This window comes from Cupressus sempervirens, chromosome 2 (assembly GCF_028749045.1).
Source record: "Cupressus sempervirens isolate cs-2001-9-10 chromosome 2, ASM2874904v1, whole genome shotgun sequence".
NCBI lineage: Eukaryota > Viridiplantae > Streptophyta > Pinopsida > Cupressales > Cupressaceae > Cupressus > Cupressus sempervirens.
In genome coordinates, this window is record NC_143119.1 from 515400647 (window position 1) to 515426024 (window position 25378).

Consider the following 25378-nt stretch of genomic DNA (forward strand, 5'->3'; position numbering starts at 1 on the left):
CTTCACTGAAATATCTGTAGCATTGTCTGATTTTCATTCACAATGGAACACTCAGTCAATATTGGTAGGTATGTTTTTATTTTTTTGTTTCTTTTGTTTTGTTTGAATGCTAACAATCAGAATTAGTGGCAGACAATCAGTAGAAAGGGCATGTGTCAGGCAATCAGTTTTTAAGGGCCAGTGTCAAGCAATCAACAGCAAGGTTCACGAAAAGATAGAGGGCAAGGTGGTCAGCAAGGACTAGGGAAAGGCATAGGGCAAGACATGGGGTGAGGTGGTCAACAGGGTGGAGGGCATGGCGATCAGCAAGGGCCAAAGTAAGGCAGTCAGCTCGACCAGCAAGATCAAGGAGGCTATTTTCTTCTGGCTTTGTGAAGAGAAAATCTAATTTTTCTTTTCATAGTTGCACTAAGTGTAGCCCCAATATATGGGGGCTCTTTTGGTGATGGGAAAATATCTCTTGATACTCCACATTATCAATCCTCATATGTGACAACATGTCCCCAAATTGCTTCATCTTTCAAATCTTCTTCATCATCATTCCTAGAGTTTTTCTCATTTCTATGACTTGAATTTGTATCTTGAACTTGTAAACTTGGCTTGAATTTGTCATTTGATAATCTTGACTTGAATCCCTCTTCTCATTTGGAGTTCTCGAGGTTGAGCTATCTCCTCATAGCTTCCACCTAAAGTCTTGAGCATCTCCTTGTCCTCTAGCTTCTCCCTCTTGAATTCACCTTGCAAAACAAAGGGGAAAAAGTGTATTCAGCTTTATAGGATCGATAAGGACTAAACAAAATGAAAGGGACATTAAAGCATTCACAAAATGAATTTTCCTTTAGAATTTACTATTCATTAATTGTCATCATAGACTTTCCCTAATCTAAAACTGAATCCTCGTTCTCTTGCAAATTTCTCCAAGTTTTGACTTTTATTGGTAAAATAGTTACGATCTTGAATCTTGCTAACATCCGGAAGACAAAACTAGTTTTCAGTATACAACATACCCAAATTTCACCTTTGTTTCCCCCATTTCTGATTTTCTGAGAGCAGTCTGCTTAATTTCACCCAATATTACTGCCCTCAAAAAAATCTTGACCCTTCTCCTAAGTTGGTCCCCTACCTCTCCATCAATTCATCACCCCCAAAAAGACAATTGGCTGCTATTCTCATGAACAAAATCACTGCACTTTAAGATTCAACTCACTGCTACAGGCAGAAAAAGAATTGCTTATGATTAGGTCTCAAAAAGCTTTTGCTTTTTTTTTTCCCTTATATAGGCATTTGAGGAGGTGAAGGGGCACAAAACCCTAGATGGGTCCACTTTTCTTTTCATAGTTGCACTGAGTGTAGCCCCAATATATGGGGGCTCATTTGGTGATGGGAAAATATCTCTTGATACTTCACAGTATCAAGCCTCAAATGTGATGATATGTTCCCAAATTGCTTCATCTTTTCAAATCTTCTTCATCATCAATCGTAGAGTTTTTCTCATTGCTATGACTTGAATTTATATCTTGAACTTGTAAAATTGGCTTGAATTTGTCATTTGATAATCTTGACTTGAATCCCTCTTCTCATTTGGAGTCCTCGAGGTTGAGCTATCTCCTCGTGGCTTCCACCTGAAGTCTTGAACACCTCCTTGCCCTCTAGCTTCTCCTTCTTCAATTCACCTTGAAAAACAAAGGAAAACAAAGTGCATCCAGCCTTATAAGATTGATAAGGACTTTCAGCCTTAAGGACTAAACAAAATAAAAGGGACAATAAAGCATTCACAAAATAAATTTCTCTTTAGAATTTACTCTTAATTAATTGTCATCATAGGCTTTTCCTAATCTAAAACTGAATCCTCATTCCCTTGCAAATTTCTCCAAGTTTTGACTTGTATTGGTAAAATAGTTTCGATCTTGAATCTCGCTAGCATTTTGGAAGACAAAACTAGTTTTCAGTATACAACATACCCAAATTTCACCTTTCTTTCCCCCGTTTCTGATTTTCTGAGAGCAATCTGCTCAATTTCACCCAATATTACTGCCCTCCAAAAAATCTTGATCCTTCCTCTCCATCAATCTATCACCCCCAAAAAGACAATTGGCTGCTATTCTCATGAAGAAAATCACTACACTTTAAGATGCAACTCACTGCTACGGGCAGAAAAAGAATTGCTTATGATTAGGTGTCAAAAAGGTTTTGTTTGTTTTTTTCCCTTATATAGGCATTTGAGGAAGTGAAGGGCCACAAACCCCTAGATAGGCCGGCTTTGATTATTATTGGCCAATAAAATGTTCTTATTGAATTTGCTTTCTCAACTCCCTTTTGCCCGACTCGACAAAGAGATTAATGCCTTAAATATTTATCATTTTTGTCAAGATAACAGCGGCAGAAATTAGGTGTTAATGACAAGAAATAATCCTCATGGGAGGGCAGATCTGCCCTCCATCAAGGATTTCCATTTTCCATCCCTCTTCTGACTGATACTTTCCTTGAGCAGTCCATTGATTTCACTTCACACTTGCTCACCCAAAATTAGGCCATTGGGAGGATTAGACTCCTCGGTACCCAAGGATTTTAGTGTGACTTGACATTCTCACTTAGTTGCTTTCATTTTGCTACTCCCTTGCTTCATGAATCTCAGTCCAATCAGTCCTACAAACTTCCTCATTTCTTCTCCAATCTTATTTCAGATTTCGCTCGACTCTTTTTAGGATTGACCCGCCCCTTCACACACGTCACAGGGTAGCCCCCCTTGATCGAGGCAGAGATTTCAAAGGTGAGGAGAATTGAGGGTTCCTCATCACACCATGTCTTTAAGTTGCCTTCAAAACATTTTAAAAAACTTGACAAAGCCCCTTTTCATTTATTATTGTTTTCCTTTTCAACACAAGTTGGAGTGTGGAGTTGATGTTTAGCTTCCCAAGCCAACGCAGAAATTTGACCACCATGAGGATATCCTGGGAATGTGGTGGAATTTGCCACCCTTCTAGGATTTTTCCTTGATTTGAAGTCTAACTACTTTGGGACTCCTCGAAAATCTTGCACGTGCCCTTTGAAATTCTGACCTCCAAATCTCCTAGACTGCCTACACTCCCTTGCCTTGCATCACATTGAGTGTCAGATTATCTGATTTCTACAAGTGGGTGGAGATTAGGATGACAAGATGATAAAGTCCTAGGTAGGGGGGTGGATTCCACACCTACCCAACGATTTTACATTTTAATCACAAAGAACTTGACTCTATTCTCCCTCAAATCAACATTCAATTTCAAGAGCTCAGCCTTATGTTGTTCAACTTGATTCAAGACATCAAGAAAAGGGCGAATTGCTTAAGTTGGACAAGGCGGAAATCATAGTGCCTAGAAGATAAAATCCTAGGCAGGGGAGGACTCCGTTGCTGACTAAGGACTATGGATATGTTCCACCTTATACATCATTAAAAACTCCATTGGTTTCATCTATTTTCTCTTGACACTACAAGTTGGGGAAGGGGAGAATACTCAAGTCTTAAGCCCTATATTCAAGGGAGAAATTAGAGATGAGCAAGGATTTCCATAAAAACATCAGAATTTCATCAACTTTTACCACTTTATCTCACTTCAATTCCCCTTAACTAGTGCACCTTTAAGATCTGATCATTTTCTCTCTTAGTTTGGATGTCTAAGCACATCAGAAGTCGCCCCAAGTTGCCCTAAGAACTCACTCATATGTTGGATTAAATGGTAGGAGTAATTTGAGGGTAGGCGAGGATAATGGAATCCTCAAAGGCTTGGCTTAATCTGCTAGCCTTTGAAGTATTTTCTCTTTTCATTGTGATTGCCCAAACTCAGTGACCTCAGCCCCTATACTTCACCAAATTTGCTCCATTCTCAAGTCACCTTGAGCTTGTCAAGGTAAGGCCAAAAAGGATGTCTTATCTATGGGTTACAGCAGATCAAGCTCGAGTACTAACACCTCTAATCGTCCATGCTCAAACTCAAGCCCAAAGCACCTGGAGACTTGAAATTGTTGCTGACCCTAAAGACCTCTTAAAAACACCAAAGACCATTGCTAAAACGAAAAGAGGGGGTCTCCATTTAAAATAGGGTAATGATGTGAAAACCTCAAATGTATGAATGCTGATTTGAATTGGCACATGGAACTGTCAAGTCATTTAGAATTGAGCCCTTGAGGGCCGCAATTTTTTGCTCAAGGTCATCTTTGTTTTTAAAGGCAATGCTAATACAATAGCATTAAGATTTGAATTTCTTACACCACACAATTACCACACTTGGAAAGTGTGCATGCAATGCTTACTTTGGTCAAAGGGCTCGTGGTTGACTTTCAATGAAACTCAACCTATTCTCAGCAAGGATTTGAGAGATTTGCACATCAGACCAAGTGTGATGAGGTGATGGGATTAATCGCAACCCACATTTCAGATTCTGTGTTCTGCCACATCAAATACTACACCATGCCAAGAGGTATGGGATAAACTCTTAACACCTTTTTAATGAAATTAGAGATCTACAACTAGAAGCAGAATTCTTATCCCTTCTATTGATATATTTCCTTCCATTGAGTATTATTTGGTCAAATTCAAGTCTTTTGTGTTCTCCTTTTAAGGCTTGTGGAAAAAGGAAAACAGATAAGGAATGTGTTTTTTTATTCTATCAAAATCAATGTGTCCTTTCCTATTTTGCTTCTTCCTTTAATTCCACTATAGATGGGTTGAGAACAAGATTTGACATGCCATCTTTTGGGACATTTTGTGATAGATTGACTAGGGAATAGTTAAAGTTTAGTCAACATGATTTTACTAAGTCTCATGCATTGATTGCCACCCCACCAAAAGGGAAAGGAAATCCTAAGAACAAGCCCAAGATAGAATCTAGTGTCTTCTCCCACCTCTTCTAATCCTAGTGAGGACAGACCAAGATACACCTATTGCAAGAAATTTGGTGATACTAAACAAAATTGTTATAAGAAAAATAGATCCACACGAGGCTTTTGTAAGAAAAAGGGGCATGAGCCTAACTGTCACAAAAAGAAAATCCATGAGTTAAAATGATTATTCAAGGAGCATCATGTTTCACCTCCTTTGAGTTCACCTTATTCTTCTGCCAAACATGAGGATGCTTCTCCTAAGAAATCTGGAAAGGGTCATGCCTTGATTACCACTCATGCACCAAGACATTGTTGGATTCAAGAGCTTCAATTCACACAAGGCATTTTAGTTATTCGAAATTCTCTTAGAGCACCATTTCAGGATAGACCCTTGACTACAAACAGTCAATTTTTTCATATTGCTTCTGTCAGTGATAGTATTTTGTATATAGGTATATGCTAAGACACAAGGTTCGAGTTTGCCAACTATAAAATTCAGATGAAATTCGACAAGGCCAAAATGTTCGAAAAAAAAATGACATTAAATTCACTTTATATAATTTTTTAAAATATCATTATACTAGCACTTGCACCAGGGTAGGGTGCAAGTATATAGCCGATAGGTGTGGGAGATTGGACGGTAGGTTTAAGAATATGGAACTGGTTGCATAACTTTTGTAAATTATTGATTGTGATAAATTTCTTTTTGTGAGTTGTGTCATGAAGGAGAGAGGCAAAGAAGAGACAAAGATTAGAAGAGAAATGAACACAAAACGATATATATCTATATATTTTGGAAGCTATATAGTTTGAATCAAATAACACAGACATGAGAACTGCTGATATTGATGGTAAGAACTGAGTAAGAGCATGAAACTCAATGTTGCAATGTTGTGTAACAACAATGTGACATACATTCAAAAATAAAGAATGATGCCATAGCCATAGAATAGGGTGAATTCGGTGATGTCATTTGTTTTAACAATGATATTAGGAATGCAAAGAGTTTGACTGTTGATTTCATGTATGCAACTGCACACCAATTGCAATTCCAAGATAATGAACAATTGCTTAATAATCAAATCAATAGTATGGGAAGAAGATTAGGAAGAAAGTATGACATAGCACAAGTGAGTAGAAAATGTAGAAATATTTAGAATATTATTTTGAGACAGCTGACAGCATGACATTTGTTCAGGGTAACTCTACATTCTAGTATTGAATTTGATTTTGACAAACTGATTTCTCCTATTCATAATACTTTTACTATTAGGTGTCCTTTGTTTTAAATATAAATACTGCATCATAGAAAATTCAAGAAGCCTGGTAAGAAATGTGAAAGGTTCAGAAAATGACATATAATCCAGCTTTATCTTTTGATAGCGCAGCTGCTCGGCAAATTGACATGACGGGGTAATAGAGGGGGCAAAGGAAATTTCGGGGGACTTATCTTAGAAACAGCATCACCGTCTACAATAGTCAAAGACCCTATATTATTACTCACCATCTTCACCTATGCAGTAGCCAGGAAGGCAGGCTAAATCCCAAATAATTGGATAATATTTCTCATTTTTTTAATGAACAGGATAACTGCTGCTCCTCTGTTCAGGCTTGCACACTTCACCTTCCACAAACTGACTAGAATGAAACCCTACTCCAGCGTCAAATCCTGGTCCATGAGCCAAGAGCCACCACTGTTGTCCTCAGGAACACTCTCACTAGAAATTAGGACGAGAGTGATGATAGGGACATGAGGGAGATGGTATTGTAGGTGATGGAACTTTTGGAGATGGTGATACTAAATAAGGTGGTGTTGGAGATGGAACTATTGGAGAGGATGATGATCCAAAAGGTGATGTTGGAGATGGCAGTATAGTAGAGGGGGTTGATAATGAAGGTGGTGTTGGGGATGACACTTTGGGAGGGGGATGCTGAAGAAGGTCACACTACAAATGGCGTAGTAGGAGAGAGAGCAGATGAAGATGGCAGTATTGGAGATGGCACTATAAGATCTAGGGTCATACTAAAAGTGGAGGTGTCAATGATGGCATTGTGGGCGAAGATGGTTGGAATGGAGATCGAACTAGCTGTGTAGGTGTTGGCTAAATATTTTGTAAGCCACTCGTTGGTGCACTTTAGGTCTTCCCAGTTTTGAGCTCCTAAGTGAATGGTAATCCAATGCAAAATATGTCAAGTCAAGTCTAGACTGATATTAGGATGGCTTTTCTTCTCATCTACCACTGTGAGCCTACCCGTGTGGAAAATGGAGCAAGTCAAGCACTATCAGTCAGCTAGGTGATTCTAGGATTTGTGGGCAAGTGTCAAGCTTTTTCTAAGATGAGAAGAAAGTTGAATGAGCTCTATCAATACATCTATCCATGCTCAGAACCTGCTTGAAGTGAAGAATCAGTTCTGTGCACATTAGAGGAAAAGATTCAATGAAGATCTAGAGCCAGAGCGATGAAGAAGCAATTTGTTGAACGAAGAGATCATGGAAAGCATAGACAGAAGTTGGTGATGTGTTTCAGGTCGTTGGTGTGTTTAGAGCAACAGTCCAGATCAAATCATGATCAGACACTTCGGAAGGAAGGAAAGTCAAATATCATATAAGTAAGGATTTGTGTGACTAAGCATTGAAGAAGTCAAATCTCTAGTCATAAAGATCCATGTGGCAGCGGACCCATAGCGAGCCAAGTGAAGTGGTTAATAAGTGATTGAATCCAACAGTCCTTGCTTTATCGCTTTAGCTAGATGCAGACTCTTTAATGTTCACAACGTATAGGGAGTCGTACATCTCCTTCCATCTAGTAAGTTGCGGACCCAGGTCATCAATTCATCCTGATCATCCAACAAAGCTAGGATCGAATGGCCCTAGTCGTATTTTAGGCTGATTTTGGGCAATAGTTGTCTTGTATTCACAAATTCTCCGTAAAGAGGACATGTGGCATACTTGACGTCACATCTATTACGGTAACGTCATCCTTAACAAATGTTACACATCGTTCGATCAACTTTGATTAATGACTCTCACTATGTAATTATGAAAAGCTACAAGTCCTTTAGCCAAAGCGACATAGCGACATTGTCACGTGTGTCTAATGGGACCAAACAATTGCAGTGGTGCTCAAAATCAACTTCAACCACAGATTGACCTCAAGATAACCAATCGTCGTTATGTCGTTATAGAAAGTTGCAAGGTTTTTAGTTATAGCAACATAACGACAGCGTGCCACGTATCCCACTCAATATTGGAGGGTTTTAAATGATGGTTTACGCACGAGGATTTTCTACGGCCAAAATTTAACCTTGAACGAATCGTGGCCGCCCATCAACTCATCAGAAGATTAGAAGATCAACAACTCCAAATGAATTTCGGGCCTAAATGTTGAAGGACAAAAAGTTTGGAGAAAGTCTCCGGGATAATGACACTTATCCACACTCAAATGCATTTTAGGCCAAAAATTAGAAGGATCAAAATTGACTTGTAAATGGCAACCGTGGATTAAGATTATAGAGGTAAAGAGCTCACGTGATCATGGTCGTAGATTTTGAGGTAATCAGCGGCAGTCGCAAAAAAGTTGAAAAGAAAAATACATGGACCCAGAGCAAATAGAGTAATGCCACGTGGGTGTGCGGACCCATCTTATGAACACGCAATTTCCAATCAAAGCAAGAAGACTCAATCACAATCGTTGAGCTGGATTAATCGTGGTCATCGATTTTCTCAATGAAAGAAGGATAAAGTTAAACGCCCAGTCAAAGCACAAAGACCAATCTTAATCATTGATTTTGTAACTAAAGATGGTACATCGACAATAGCGATTTAAACTCAGAGAAACAGCTAGAAATATGAAATGAAAAAGGTGGCACAAAGGGTTTTGTTGAACCACTAAGGGAAAATGAAGCATTTTGAGCACATTCCAAAATGATAGTGAACTGCAGAAGCCATGAAGGATGCCAGAGGTTAATAAATCCAGAGTCAGGAATGTTACCAAAACCATGTAACGATGCCAAACTGTTAGGGTTTTGAGGGCTATTGACCATTTCTGCTTTCTTTCTCTGATGTATTCAATTGTAATTTGTAACTGATGACTGATAAATCCTAAGTGATTCACGTCAGCCGACTGGATTGTCGTCGGTGTTTCTGTAGCTGACGGAGTGATTGTCGGCGGTGTTTTTGTAGCCAACGAGTAAATAGCTTGTAGCGGATATAATGTTTGTGGCCGACGGTCTCCTTCGGGAAGGTTTGGCGGATAGTATTTATATCTCGTTTCGGATCATTGTAAATCTTCTATCTTCTATCTTATCTTATGAGGCATAATGTAATGTTGGCATATGCGAATATAATTCTTCTATTCTGTTACATTGTCTGTATGCATTGATTTCTTTACCAGTACGGTAAACATTTGGTGTTGTTGCCTTATGAACTTGGAAGGTGGGAGGAATGAAGATTAATGCCAAATCAGCTTAACAAGGATCGAAATAAGGTCAAGGGAAAAGATGGAATCCATACTGCGCAAGAGAATTTGATTCTGGCACAGCAAGCCGAATGCCAACGGAGATTCCAGAAGATTGCCGACAGAAACAGAAGCGCGGAGGAATTGTGGGAGGAGACTCGACAGTGGGTGGAGTTGGTGGAAGAAGCAGGAGAGTTCTTGAATTTGTGTTCGCCGAGGGAAGAGAAGTCAGACGGAAGAGCATCAACTCGCACGGCTCGGAGTGCTGAGGGAGCATGAGTGTGGAGTGACCTCTTAGTTCAGGATACACTTCCGCGGGAGACAAATTCAAAAGATCCTTTTTCTTCACCAAGGTTCGCAATTGTTGAGTCCGCCAGTGTAGGAGAGCAGTTTGCCAGTGTGGGAAAGCAGACCGCTGGTGTGGGAGTGCAGTCTATCGGTGTGGGAGTGTAGTCCGTCGATGTGGAAGAGCAGACCGACGATATGGGAGTGCAGACCGCCGGTGGGGGAGACCAGTCCGCTGGTGCGAGAGTACAGATCGCCGATGTGGGAGTGCAAAGCCACGGTGTGGGAGTGAAGAGCGGCAGTGTTGCAGGACCGAGCAACGCCTGTTTACAGAAACCAATCATGATGGTGGGACCAAAAGAGAAACTGCCGAAGTTCAATGGCGATGGTACGGCCGATCCCATTCGACATTGCAAAACATGTGAAATGATCTGGAAGGAAAATGGGATAACTGATGAAGACGACTGGATGAGGCAATTTCTGGCCACCCTACGAGGTGAAGCAATTGATTGGTTCACTGATACAGATGCACAAAAGCTAAACAGTTGGGATAACATTAAAAAGGAGTTTCTGGCAGAATTTAAACTGTTGCAGGATGATAATGAAATTATAGCAGAGATCTTCAATACTAAGCAGGGGAAGAACGAAACCGTTCGCATTTACACCAGGAAATTAAAAGATTTGATAAATAAAATGGAAAGTAAGCCAGCAGACGGACTTCAGAAAAGATGGTTCGTGGAAGGCCTACGCTCGAAGTTGCGGAGGAAAATGAAAATTATGCCACTGTCATCATACGCGGAAGCTTATAGCAGAGCATTGGACCTCGAAAGTGAGCAAAAGACAAAGAAGAAGAAGACTAGCTCATCTGATTCTGATGACGACGAGCCTACAGGAGAAGATAGTAGCGACGATGAAGGTAGCAACAAGAAGGTCCGAGCCTTACAGAAGGACATGATCCGCATGATGAAGGAGTTTAAAAAATGCAGCAGGAGCTAAAAGGCAGTGAGCTATGGTGCACGGAGTGTAAGACCGACGGTCATACTAAAGGATCGTGTCCAAGAACCAATTCTGTGACATTTGTCAAATCATGGGCCATTCGACAAAACAGTGCCCCTTTAACATGAAGACAAGAGGATCTCCTCAGGTGCTTCTTACACAGGAGGCTTCCTCGTCGTGCAGTAGCGAAAATACGAATAGCGCAGGTGCCACATCCGGAGGGTATAGGAATAATAACAAAGAGCAAAATAACAACAGTGCGAACAATAACAATAATAATGGGAGCCGAAGTCAAACTCAGTATGATGCAAACAGACGGTCGATTGTTCAATGCCGAGCATGTAATTTGTGGGATCATTTTGCGCGGGATTGTACAGCGGCAAACACACTGAAATTATTATGCAGATGGTGCGGACCTGGCGATCACGAAGATGCCAAGTGCCCAAAGTCTGGAGTAAACTTGATCACCGTCGGCACGGATGAAGAGGAGGTTCTGACAATTACGCAGAGGCAAGCAAAACTGCCAGTGGAGGAAAAAAGAAAATTGGGGGAAGCGCTGGCGGAAATTGGAAAGGCATCGTCGGCAGGGACATCTCAGTTGAAGGACATCACCAGCACCTTGGCAAGGAACTTCGCAGAACAAAACATTGTACGGCAGATCTTACAAACAGAGACACTGGTCAAGATAAGTGACCTCCTTCTCACAATGCCCCAGTTACGGACGGCCATTCTGAATCATACACCGTTTTCAAAAGCAACGGAGGACATAGGAAGGGACAGTAGGGAAGTGATGACAACAGACCCAATGCTGTTGGCACTCACATCCGAACGGCATCTGGCGGTCGTCGAGATGGGGATTTTGGGAAACATTCTGACAGACACAATTGTCGACGGAGGGTTCGGCGTGAATGTGTTGTCGGAGGATACTTGGAAGAAGTTGGAAAAGCCGACGCTGTGGCCACCTACATTCCAGTTGCTCATAGCGGACCAGCACGGGATCAAACCGTTAGGAACCTTGACGGTGCAATTGGTAACCATTGGTACACAACCATTTTTATTGGATTTTGTGGCCATTCCATTAAAAAGAAAAGGATATAATGTTTTCTCGGACAGACCTGGTTAGTGCAAGCAAAAGTAAAACATGATTGGAAACGAAATACCCTATCAATGGAGTGCGGAAGCAAAAGATTCATAATTGACCTGCACACACAAATGGTAGGTGAGGAGGCAGCATCGTCAGACTCAAAAGGTGAAGGCGACAGTGACAACAAAAGAAATGACGATGAAGGAAAGAGGAGAATGGAACCGAACGACGAAGGAGTATCGACACTAGAAGGAGGATCAAATGATGACGACCTAGACTTGGTGAATGGCCTTTACCACTGGCAGATAGAAGACTACGAATTGTTTCCGAGTTGTAATATGCTAAGGGTCGACGAAGGTGAAAAAAAAGAGGAAAATGAGTGTCTGAAGGAATACAGAGCAGCGGAAGAAGGAAAGGCGGTTACGCCTGAAGCTGAGGGGAAGAACATACAGTCCAAACCCAGAAAAAAGAAAGATCCCACCATTCAGTACACGGTGAACGGACCGCACAGGAGGAAGAGGAAAAGAATGCATCACACCATGAAATTACTTGAAGGGTACCAACAGCAAGGAAATAATCTAAATGCGCGACGATCATAGGCACAGTGGGCAACGGAGGTGACACAGAACAGGCATAAGGCGTGGCATGACAAACTCAACAGGTTTCAACCGGGGCAATTGGTACTCAAGTACGACGATCGGAATGAAAGAAAATAGGAAAGGTTTAAGGCAAGATGGGTTGGACCATATCAAATCCAAGAGGTCGACGACAATCGAGTGGTAAAGTTGGGGACGTTGGACGGGCAAGAGGTACCTCACGCAGTCAACAGATCCTACCGTGCCAAGAAGATGTCGTCGCCGTCGCCGTCACCGTCACAGAATGATCAGATGATTCCTTTGTTGTCATCGTTGCAGAATGGCGACGCCTGGAGACAAAGTTGAGGTGCTGTTTTTTTTATTTTATTTGTGTTCAAAAAAAAAAAAGTATGTAGGCCGTGGGAGAATGCCCCACGGGCACATCTCCGAGGGAGGTTGCCCCACGGGCAACTCTTCGCGAGAAATGGCCCGCAGGCACATCTCCATGGGAGGTTGCCCCGCAGGCAACTCTCCCGCGAGAGATTGCCCGTGGGCACATCTCCGCGGGAGGTTGCCTCGTGGCCAATTCTCCTGTCTGCGGAAGCAGTCCGCGGGGCTGTTAAAAAGAAAACAAAAAAAAAATGGCGACTCTCCCGGATGGGATTGATTATGTTAGAGGAGCTGCAGTTTGGTGAGATGGGATATTTGTTACGGGGTCCCCGCGATGTTGGGCCTACGGAGTCCATATTCCCGTGGAGCAGTTGACCATTTCCGTGGAGTTCTGGGCAATACAATCAATGCCATCGATTCACATCTCCGTACTGAGACGACCGTGTTCATACTCGTAGCAGAGAATTTTAACAGACTTCAGAATAGTGATTGAGGGTTTGGAAGGGTGGAGACTTTCTGTTGTGGGAAGCTTGAAGGACGACGACTCCAGATTTTGAGCTTGAGGTGTGAGAAGTCGCACCTGTGTGAGCTGATGTAATTGGAAAGGTAGACTTGAGAAGCTTCTGATTTTTGGCTGGGATTTGCTAGTTTCGGGGGTTGTGATACCTGAGGTGGCGTTTTTTTCTTCCGTCGAGGAGGGTTTGCTAAAAAAAAAAATGATGACAGATTCAAATTGTTCAGAATGAGTTACAGATGATGTCAAAGGGAAGGGGATGCATCAGTGGTTGCCAGAAAGAGTGTAGAATCGACAGAAAATGACAGAAATGGTGTGTTCCATGCAGTTTTGTGTGGGTTTCGGAGTGCTAATTTGGTCTTGGAGGCGAAGGGCGCTGCCCCTCGACCCCGCTGGGACCCCCAGTCGTTTCGGATATCAGCCGTGGGAGTCTGACCAATTGAGAAGAGTTGAAGTTGCTGCAGGCATGGACTTTCTATGTACTAGAGGCACTAGGAGTACGTGTTGGCCGGGAGGCTGTCTTGGTGGATGCGTAGAAAGCTCGAGAGGAGCTAATCATCCAGTTGGAGGCAGTGCAGCGGCACTTGGCTCAGGGTACCGAGGAATTGAAAATAGAGAAAGCAGCACAGGTGGCTATCAAGGTCAGCTTTATTGAGGAGGCAGAGTGTTGTTAGCAGAGCCTATAGGCACGAGACGAAGTGACAGTGATGTGTCCGAAGCAGATTTATCTTGTTGTAATTAGTCCGTTAATGTATTTTGTTTGTTAATTTGTCTCAGATATTTTGTTAGTCGTCAAGAAACGACTTTTCTTTTTGGGGGGGATGGTGTCAACCGACTGGATTGTCGTCGATGTTTCTATAGCCGACGAAGTGATTGTCAGCGGTGTTTTTGTAGCCAACGGGTAAATAGTTTGTAGCGGATATAATGTTTGTTACCGACGGACTCCTTCAGGAAGGTTCGGCGGATAGTATTTATATCCCGTCTGGGATCATTGTAAATCATCTTCTATCTTCTATCTTATCTTATGAGGCATAATGTAATGTTGGCATATGCAAATATAATTCTGCTATTCTATTCCATTGTCTGTATGCGTTAATTTCTTTACCAGTACGGTAAACAATTCAAGTGCTCTGTTTGGTAATCATGAAATGTAACTGGCCAATTCTAAAGGGCCTAAAAATGTAACCTTCTGAGAAGTAAAGAAAACAGGAAAAATCTATATGTGGGCAAACCCCTGTAGCTGGGACTACTATGTGGGACTCTGTCTACATTTTGATTATGTCGTTCATGTTGGTTTAGTTTTAGTTCTTGCATGATCTTTGGATTGAAATGTGTTGTTAATGGAAACTACGGGATTGAAGACAAACTGAGTTTTGTTGCTCTCTTTCCAGTGGTTATAGGACTTGTTACCATCATTCACAATATTTTCTCGTTTCCTCTATTCCATGCAAGTTAGTTTCATGTGCATTTTCATGGTTGCATGAGAAGTTTGAGATTTGGTTAATATTAGGTGCTCAGTAGGAAGCAAACGGTTGTTGTGGAATCTCAATAACTTGGCCAATCTTTGTATTGCTTAGTTAGTCAAGCATCCTCTCTTTATACAATATGCATTGTTAGGTAGTCATGCATTACTGCATTTTGCATTTTGCATTCAGTAGATTAAATAGGCTGCATTTAGGTTTTGAGAGAACTTAAAAGTGGCTCATATGTATTCATAGTTGTGGAGGTTGTGAGTCATCATCTGAAATCTACCTAGATTGCTTGAAGTGTTGGGCACTCTGGTTATACCTCTTCTGCTCTCTAAATTAAGAGCATACCCCTAGATATCTCTAATCTACTAAAACAATATGTAAGTATTTGCACACAAGGGAGTTGTACCTTTCAATTCAGGGGTCCTTGATAGAACACCTACATTGACCCATTCTATTGCTAGCTACTTTGTCTTTCACTACATTGGGCACATTAAGAGTCAAGGTATAAACTAAAATCCAAGGGAGACAAACTATTAACCAACACCATTGTAACCACAGCTTACAAAATGGGAACTTTAGGCAACAGTGCAATGAGACAAATCTCTCCTCTGAGCAATATGGGAGGCTCCATTCTTACCATACATGGCTACAACGGAAACCTATCTGGAAATAACAAATGGGTGATTCGCAAGATCAATTCCTCTTCTTTTAGGAATGATCTTAATACTAACAACTATTTGCAATTTTAACAAAAGGAATCTACTGCTATGGTAATACCTAATACCGGTGACTTAAAAACTCACGCAAGAACAACCTGAAGGCAGTAGTGATAACTTAACTTGTGTGATTGATAGCAAGAACCCAAAGTCTCCTACAAGCAATCTTCTTGAAACAAAAGTATGAACACCTAACAAAGCTCAAAGTTTTTGCTCAACTATTCAGATATGAAATAATATACGAAGAAGTAAAGCTCAAGTCTTTAAATCCTAGTACTTGCAGCCACCATTAAACTATATCAATCTTGTTTATGAAAACTCAATTTCTTTCAAGAACACCATCAAATACTCAAATGCTTCACAAGGAAAGAAGTAATAAAAATGAATCAATCAATGCAACATAAGAGACAAAGATTAATTCCAAGTATGACAACAGAAAGTTCTGGAAAAACTTGCTTCTTTATTCATTTCAAAGATTTGCAACAAGAAATACAAAGTCTTCTAGTCACAAGCTCAGCCAGCCTTCTCCTATAAAGAAAAAGATGATTATTTACAATGAGCTCTCTCCTTTATATAGGAAAAACAAAGAGGGAAAGGTGGAGGAAAAAGTGGAACAACCTCAACCACCTTGACTTATCTCTAACTAACCATTTTGAATTTATTCAAAGTTGCATGCCTAATGCGATTGCAACTTAACTATATAAACTAATTGTACAAGTACATGTTATCCTATACTAACAAAATAGATGCTCTTTACATGTAGCTTTCCTACTACGATTCCATTTAAAGAATACGAAAAAATGTAATGTTCACATAGTCTCAACAATCTTTGCAAATTTTTGTAGTGAGTTCCACACATCTTCGGCATCGGGCTCAATGGTGTACTCAACAACCATTATGATCCTTCAATATGTGTTGGTTGTCTTTGATACTTCCTTGATAGAAATTTCCCTTCTTCTTTGTAGCTTGTCTAGTGAACACTTCCACCTTACAAATGTATTCATTACACTAAGATTGAAATCATCCGCTTCAAGCTGTAAGTGAATTGCTTCAGTGAACCCTGTGAGAATATCCTCTTCTTTCTTGATTTCTTTGTTCTTAGTGATAACTCCACATGACAGCTTCTTGTAACATTCGTCGATAATGTGTTCCTATTCATCAATCTTCACTATTGCTGCCCCTGCATCTTTCATGAGCTGTTGCTGGAATTGTTCCATGTTAATCATTAATTACTTGTAATCATGATGCATATCAACAGATGAGATGACTTCATAATCACATAAACCATAGAAATCAAGCAACGTCATACTTTTCTAAGCACCAAGGTCTCTGTCCAACAACTGTAATTGTTGATTAAGTGACCCTTGAGTATCACTTAATTGAGCAGCAACTTTCTTTCCTTTCCTCAGCACCCTATAAATATCACAAATGAGTTGATAACCTTGTGATTCAATGTTGGATGCCCATTCATCTACAACTTGTGCTTTCCTTTGATCTACTCAATACAAGTATCTCGAACAAATTGAGTACTAGTAAAAGACTTCTTCAATTCTTCAATCTCCATGTTCTTTGTTTTAGGCACAATATCCAATGAGTACCCACCAATCTTCAATAGGTTACGTGATGAGATCCCCACTCTTGACCAGTGCAAACTAGATTGATAAGCCTATACCTCCATGAGTTGTCTTACCAACTCCATGAGTATAATTTCATCAGTAGGGTACCTTGGCAATGTGTATGGCTCTCCCTTGAAGCATCCAACTTGCAGGTATGTGAAGTTGGTAAACTATACGAGCAAACACCCATACTCATTTACTTTATTCCATGCTTCATCAAAGACTGACTCATTAGCGATTTCTTTATTGAATAACCACATGAAATGCCCAAAAAAGGCATCCTAAACCCTTCGGAACCGCTCATACTACTCCCACATGTGAACTATAAACCTGACATTTTTTGTTGATAAACCAAAAAAGGTACCCAAGGCAGCAGCAATATATACCATGTAGGAGTTCATGTTGAACACGTCAATAGACAGCAAGTTCACCAACTACTTACATATTTAATCACTCACTAATTCAGCCCAAAACACATTCATTTTTTACCTTATTATGAGTGAGATGTACTTATACATCCAAGGATCGAAGATGTTTGAATCCTTAAGCCCGGCCAAGCAACTAAGCAATGTAATGAGGTCATTGAGTTCCTGCTTGAAATCACATCAGTGCATGCCCTTTATTGTCCATCTAACTAGATTTGGCCTCTTAGTGATCAACCAGTTATCATTGATGAACTTGGTACAATAGGAAGTATCTTTGTTCCACTGCTCCATAGCCTTTTGTCTTCTAATGTTTGTAACCACTAGAGTATGAGGAACATGAAAAATATGATCAATAGTCTCAAGATTGAGACTAATAATAGTATTGCCATCCTAATCTTTGATGGTTCGAGAGGGTGCATCAAAGTATATGGCGCATGCAAGAATGAATTCCGGCTCATGTGCTGCCCAGGGAAAAGTAGACAAGAAATGAATGTGATTCCGCTTGATCCATGTCATATTCTAGGTAGCTTCAGCATCAACTCTTTCCAGGAAATCTCCAATGTTCATGTGAGATATATTAGTATCCTGCACTTCATCACAATAGGAAGTTACTTGTGTCAGTGGAATGGAATTGTGATATTGATCGTATTGATACTTCATCTTCTTTTTGTCTTTGCCCTTTGCTGGAGCAGGTTCTCTTGACATTGCAAAATGGTATGCCTGCACAACTGTCACATGAAAATCCCATAATATGAGAACATCTTCATTGAGAGATCCATGATAAGTTTTTGATGTAAAAACACGAATTTCAAACAGGATATGGATAGGGAAAATGAATGGAATGATCATGAATAGAGAATGAACAAATGGGGCAATCTCAGAATGGCTAAAATATGAGTAAAATAGCCAAAAACAAGTTTTTTGGAGTGAATTGCATATGTGACCAGCAAACTTGGAATTAAGTGAGCAAGGGAAAAAATGAGTAATACATTGAACATCGCATGCTTTAACAAGTGCAAAATGTTAAACTCTATCCAATAGGCATGTGGGAGAAACTTCAACCATAGGGCAGCCATATGGAGGTACAAGGAATGTGTAATGGTGGGCTTTTATCTTGCATTCACATGTAAGGTTAAAATGAACTTGCCTTTCTTTTAAGAAAGGGATTTCACATCCAACTACATATGCAAGTTAAATTATACATTTGCCGAATTTCGAATCTGAATACGAAAATTCAGCGAATCTTGTGACATAGGGTATATGTATAATGTTCAATTGATTCCTTACATCTCTCACAATCTCCTATCAGTATATTAGATAACAGGGCAAGGCAACACAGTCGAGTTCACTTCCAATTCAGTGCCCATTCATTGTCCCATACAAGATATTTTGTAAGTTGGTAGGGTTGATCATCAGTCTAGGATATTTATCTTCACTACTTCATTGATGAAAATGATCCATATGTTCCATTGGCTCCTCCTTCCTGTGAGGAGAGTAATTCTGATGGGTTTGTGGGCTTAAGTATGGTTCCCCCATCTCCACCTACATCAGAGGTTAGGGTTGACACAGATTCCAGGACTCTGACATAGCAAGACATCATTAGCCTTTCAGATTTGTGTGTTATGTCCCTTGTCAGGTTTCACCCAATTCAATCTCAAATTCAAACATTATGTTTTTGTTATTTTATGTTTACAAGGAAATTGGATAGTTCTAAATTTCTAATGACCCCTGAAAAATTTGAATGCCAAATGACATTAATTCTCGGTTTCCCAGACTAATTGTTGCACAGAAATTTAAAGGAAAAGATATATTAAACTAGACAAATATAGTATGTGTGTGCACTTGGTAAGCTGGACTGAACTGTGTATATATGCCAAAAATAGGAAAGGTCTTTAGAATCCGATAAAGATCCAGTGCCAGTAATATTGGACAAACATTCTGTCAATACCCTCATGCTGGTAACAACTATATATGATGTCTTCAGGTTACTGCCAACAGATGAACCACAGAATATGACAGAGCTAGTCTGAATATGTTGCCTCCAAGAATCTATAGCACACCACATATAAATTAGTGAATGTAACAACAGACAGAATGTTAATGCTCCTGATTGTTGCTGACACACTAAAGGAATCAATACAGAGATATACTAATTTTATCCTTAGCTAGGTGCCGGTAATGGCACAGATATCAAATTCACAATGCCTTCAAAATTCAAACCCTTACAGGCAGCCAGAAACAACAGTGCCAGAGATATTGCAGTTCAAACTCCATTGGAAGACTATTAGATGTGCAAGGTCGTTAAGTGGTTTGATGCAATGATTGTACACTTCTTTTATACAAATGTGTTAGAAGACGCATCTCCCTTTGACTCTATTTTGAATTTGAGTGGTAGCAATCGCCCTTAACATGTGGGAGCACTCAAATTAGAAACTTTCCCATCAACCCTTTCCGGATCCCTCACAACATCATATTATTATACCTTATATGAACAAAGATCAGCACCATTTCAAAGTAAGTGAAGGAAATAAGCCCTCACCCTCGTGTAAGTACTTTACCATGACATTCGACAAAGCTTGCATCTGATCATGGTTGTTTCACATGTACCCTTTGGCCCTGGAACATGATCATAATACTTCGGCAATAAGTACAAACCTTGTTTTTCACCACCTGACATTCTACATGGAAAACTAGGTCTACTAACCCCATTCTCAATGCGCATTCTAATGTTTCTTTATTACATACTATATACTTTAAAAGGGCTATATAAATAGATTGCAATTTGTACCAGGTATGAAGATAATTAAAGAAATTCTTTCCATAAGCGAACTAGCATGTATAAAATATAAGGAGCAAAGCAGTTTGTTCATGAAATAATTTAATGAGGAAGCTCACCAAGCTGACAAAAATAATATAAATGCTAAATTTTACTCAGCACGGTCACTTCTCCACCATTCTTGTTAACATTAAATATTTTCAAAAATAAATATGCATAATTACAAGGTTAGTCCTAGAACATCTAATGATGTAATGCCTTATGTAAGGACATAGAAAGTGTTGGAGTGACTCCACCAAAGAGGAATTGAGGAATTATATGATTATACACAATTGGGATAAAATTCCTTGGAGGTAAAACAAATCTTTACATTCAATTAGTGTCTGACCTGAGACCAACATATTAAAACGAATAAAACGAAAAATCAAAAAACGAAAATTAGGTCATTGAGGACCATATGGATCTCATTTCATCAAATCCAAATTAACGAAATACTAACATTATGGAAAGTGGAAGATTATATTATTAAAAGATATAAAATGACAAATGTCAAATACCTATGGCTGGCTCCTCCAAATTTGACATTGTCTATAAAGCTCTTTTCCTACACATATTGTGTTATGGTATCGACTTCACTTTACTATGGCATGTTTTGTTTCTTCCTTCAACCAAACAATGCCATAACCCTATATTGACATAATTAATTATCTAAATATTTTTAGTCAGTGATATCAAACCAAATAAATATTATTGATGAAAGTATCAATCAATATTGTTAATGGATAACAAAAATGATATTGTGCATCAAGTATCGAAAGAATCCTAACTAATGAGAACATTGACAAGTAAGGGATTATAATCAATGTTAACTCAATATTCGATAATATAAAAGATAATATTAAGATATAAGTCAATATTAAAATTTATCTATACTTTATTTTATATTTATATATAAATAAATCATGAAACATATAATTGATCAATATATAATAAATAAATAGAAATTGATAAAATAAGAATATTTAGTATATAGTAACCGCTAGACCAAAAAGTCATGACTTTTGGCTAGTGACTCATAGATTCCCTTCGCTCATATAAGAGAAAGAGCAAGGAAGAAGAAGAGGAACCACCCAGGGGGAAACAAGGGAAAAACATAGCTATAGACATGGCATCAAAGACACAAACTCCTACAACACGAGTACTCAGTAGTGACAAGTAAGCATAACAAAGATAAAAGACACATATTCCGCCAGCATGGGAAATAATAGTCCAATATAGACCGCAAATACAATTACTAAGCCAGTATAGACAAATGGGATACCTGACAGAAGCCGCGTCAATCTCACGCTAAAAACCAACATAATAAGTAGGAAAGTCATGGACAGGAGTGATAGTGGTCAGAAGCAACCAAACCATAATAAGAGGGAGATAACAGCAATGCCAATAGAAAAGGAAGAGACAAGACGAACGGAAAACATAGGACACAAAAATGATAATTAATGTGATAGGGAAACCCAATCAAATATCCAGCAGGACACCAAGCAAAGACAAACACTAAGATTATTTTAAGGTCGCAACCTTGGACAAGAGGTCAATAGTAATAATATTAAGAGACACTTTCGGCAGGAGAAAGATAAGTGTAATTTTCACTTACAGTAGACAGGCAAACATCAGACATCGTAAATCGTAAATAGGGTAAGAAGGGATCATTACAATCATATCATACAGAGCAAAACCAGCTCTAGACATATTCCCTTTGTATAATAATATATCAGACACCACCAAGACTAGGAAGCATAGTAAGAAAGAACATAGGAACGATGCATTGTATCATTCACTATGAATAGGAGTAATAGAAGTCGAAAACAAACCACAATAAGGTGTTAACGATGATAACAATACACAAGAGAGGATCAGCAATACATAAGTAGTGACAAAGACCAAAGAGAGTGCCCATGTCGGTAAAGAGGAGAAGGCACTTGCCATAGAATGATATACAATATTAAAATAGCGATAAGGACAATTGAAAACAAACATTATCAATCATCGACCAGACATTGTAAACTAATAGGTGAAGCATACAAACAAGGTTAACTATAGGGAAGAGGTATACATAATTATATGAATCCTTATTAACTAAGAGAAGCATAATTATTCTAGAGATAATGTCATTTAGTATCTAGAGACTAAGTTAATCTTGGTACAGGAGATTCGTGGTGGGTGTCAAGTTCTTTTAGAGGGAATTTAGATAATTAGAGGACATTCAGAGATGAATGCCAGGATCTCCGAGAAGATCCTAGAGAGAGATTTGCAAAGAATCTCTTAGAGGCAATATATATTGTAGTGGTCAAACATATGCATATGTCAAAGATAAGAGACTTGGTTAGAGGTGGGATCTCTACCAAGTAGTGCTACCAAAGATCCCAAAGAGGCCTAAGGAAGACATTCTATATATGATAATTACCTAATCGAGATACAATTCTCACCAGAGGGTTAGGTGGTTTGAGAAGGATCTCTTCCGAAGGATTAGGAAGGGCAGTACGGGTAGTGTTTACATTATGATTTACATAAGCCAATATTTTAATGTGTTTCACATACGATATTTTCTATATTATACTGACAAATGGTTGCAGGTTCAGCATTCAAATTTAGTTCTGGAAGTGGGGACATTGCAAACAAGGATGTCTTTGAATAATCCCTGGCATCAAAGACATATCATGGTCCCCAAAACCAATTATAGGAGGTCAAAAGCATGTCTCCTAGCAAAAATGCATTATTCAATTAAGTATATATAACTCATTGAAAAAGGTATATAGTTATAAGAAACTAACCATAACCAAGCATGAAATTTATTCGTTTCCACTATTAATTCATATATGTTTTATGCGTATAAAATGTCTAAGTTATCGATGCGTCTAAGAAATGTCTAGGTGCGGGTTCTGATGCTTCTGGATGCGCCGGTGCTTTTGTGTGCTGCACTAGTGCTCTGTTGTAACAGTTAACAGATTTTACCATCTGTCAGCTCCTGCCATATTATCGCAGTTTGTCTCTTCTTACTTTTTAAGAGCAATCTTCCTATTTCATACACGGTTATACTTTTAGTCGACCAGTTCGTATCTGGTTTTATTTGCCGTTGTTAGTATATTTCATACTGTTAACACACGCAAAAAAAATGGCATAGGAAACTTCAAAAAATCGTTTGGCATTGGCAATTGCAACTTAAAATTGTAGACAATTTCCAAACTGTCAGTTTCAACAGGCCCGGTTATTATGGAATGATATATATATACATGCAGGCCCAAACGCATCCAAAATCAGCATCAGACCAGAATCGGAAACTTAGGAAAATGTTTACAAATACAAGAGCATGCACCAAAAATTTCCCAATGTATGGTACAGTATCAAAAGCATTTCAAAAGGTCATCATGAAAATACAAGCTTTTGATTGTTTCAATGAACACATCACTTTTATAATGAATTTAATGCTAGAATTAATCACCACATTGTCTTAGTTATTTGAGTATGCTTGCATTGCATACTAACACTATAACAACAATTACTGTATTTAGTTAATTCAGGTCAAGTGAAATATACCAATGATTTTAATTCTCTTTATTGCCAATACAATAAATTAGAACGAACATGTAAAAATATATGTTTGGTTGTTATTTTTCTTGTCATTGGTGTCAAACACAGTGGTCTAAAGGTATTTGTTGAAGACATGTTCAAATATATCTAGTGGTACGAATAAGGAAGTTCAGTCCAGAAGAAGTATGGATGTGTGTTGGACATAGTAGTGCTACAAACCAGTGTTACACAGTGGAGATGATGACAGAATGATGTTTATCAGTTCTTTAGTATTATATTCTTAGGTCTGAAAGTGAATGGTTCAGTCAAAAAATATGACAGTTATTCAGTTGTGTTTTCTAGAAGGCTTCCACTCCAAAAATAAAGGTTAAAGATGTGCCGATGAGATTTGTATCATATTCTGGTATTGGTATTGGTTGTGGTGTTTCCTGGTGATGCAGAAACAGTTCTTGGTGATCTGAAAACAATGTGACCAAGTGATGCGGTAATGATCAGTTTGTGTTCCAGTAAGGACAATGTGTTGTGATGGTTATTGACATGCACAGTTGGCAAGTGATATGGCATCTGACGTGGTGTTTAGATCTTACCATGGTGTGTGGAGGTCCGGATACAAGTAGTAAGTGATTGGTTCTTTGCATGGTGTGATGCTACACATTTGAGATAACTGTGGAAGTTGTTCCAGTAATTGCAGATTTGGTATTGGGTTACATGTAGCATGTTAGTGGCCCCCTCTCTCTTTAGAAGTGGAACATGCTTCATAATTCTGGTCCAAGTATTGCATTTGATGATTATCTCTTACCCAGATGGGTTTATAGCTTTATACTATGTGTGACCTATATTGTATTTAATGTTTTTCTCTTATGGGTTCATGTTATGTGTGACTTATGTTTTTATCGGGATGTTCTTGGCATGGCATCTTATTGTAATATGTTTTTGGCATGGTCAACTTGTAGTTTGTTTCTGGCATAGCTGACCTTGTTGTAATTTCAATGACCTAAGTTGTATATAAGTATACTATGTGCTTTGGCAAATGGTAAGAAGATTATAGCGAGCGAGCAAGTGAAGATCTATGACTATAGTTTCGAAAGAGAATAAGTGAATTTATGTAATAGCTATTTGAGACTGTTGCAGCAAAGTAAAGGCAGAGACAATGTGTTTCTGTGATTGACAAAGTTCTGCAGGAGCAGCAGAACACATGCATTATTAGAAGAATTGATCTTTATCTATTGTGGAAAGTTGTATGTACCTTGTCCCTAGGACAATGAGTCTTGGTTGCACAAGTCCTTTTCTACATCTTGCTACTTTGGTAGTGCAACTCTATTTGCAAGTCTAGAGTAGTGTGCTCCTATCTATGTTCAATGTTCTATGGGTAGTGAGCCTTTGTTCCCAAGTTCAAAGCAGTAAGCTCCTACTCTCTTTGTAATCAAACAGTATATTAGTGATTTATCTTTGTGGGCAAGTGCTCATCATGGTTTTTCCCAGATTGGGTTTTCCACATATAAATATCTTGGTCTCCATGTGTTATTGTTTTAGTTCATTGTTTAGATAATAAGTTGCATGGTCGATAACATTGATGGTTGATTATCTAAGTAAGGGTTATTGTTTATGTTGATTCACCCTACTC

General features: G+C 39.1%; 1 protein-coding gene across 2 annotated transcripts in view; it reads right to left on the bottom strand.

Annotated features, from left to right (window-relative positions):
• The window catches only part of NS1 (Class II aminoacyl-tRNA and biotin synthetases superfamily protein), a 242321-nt gene that overhangs the window by 58558 nt on the left and 158385 nt on the right, over window positions 1-25378 (bottom strand). The gene's annotated exons all lie outside the window — the stretch shown is intronic.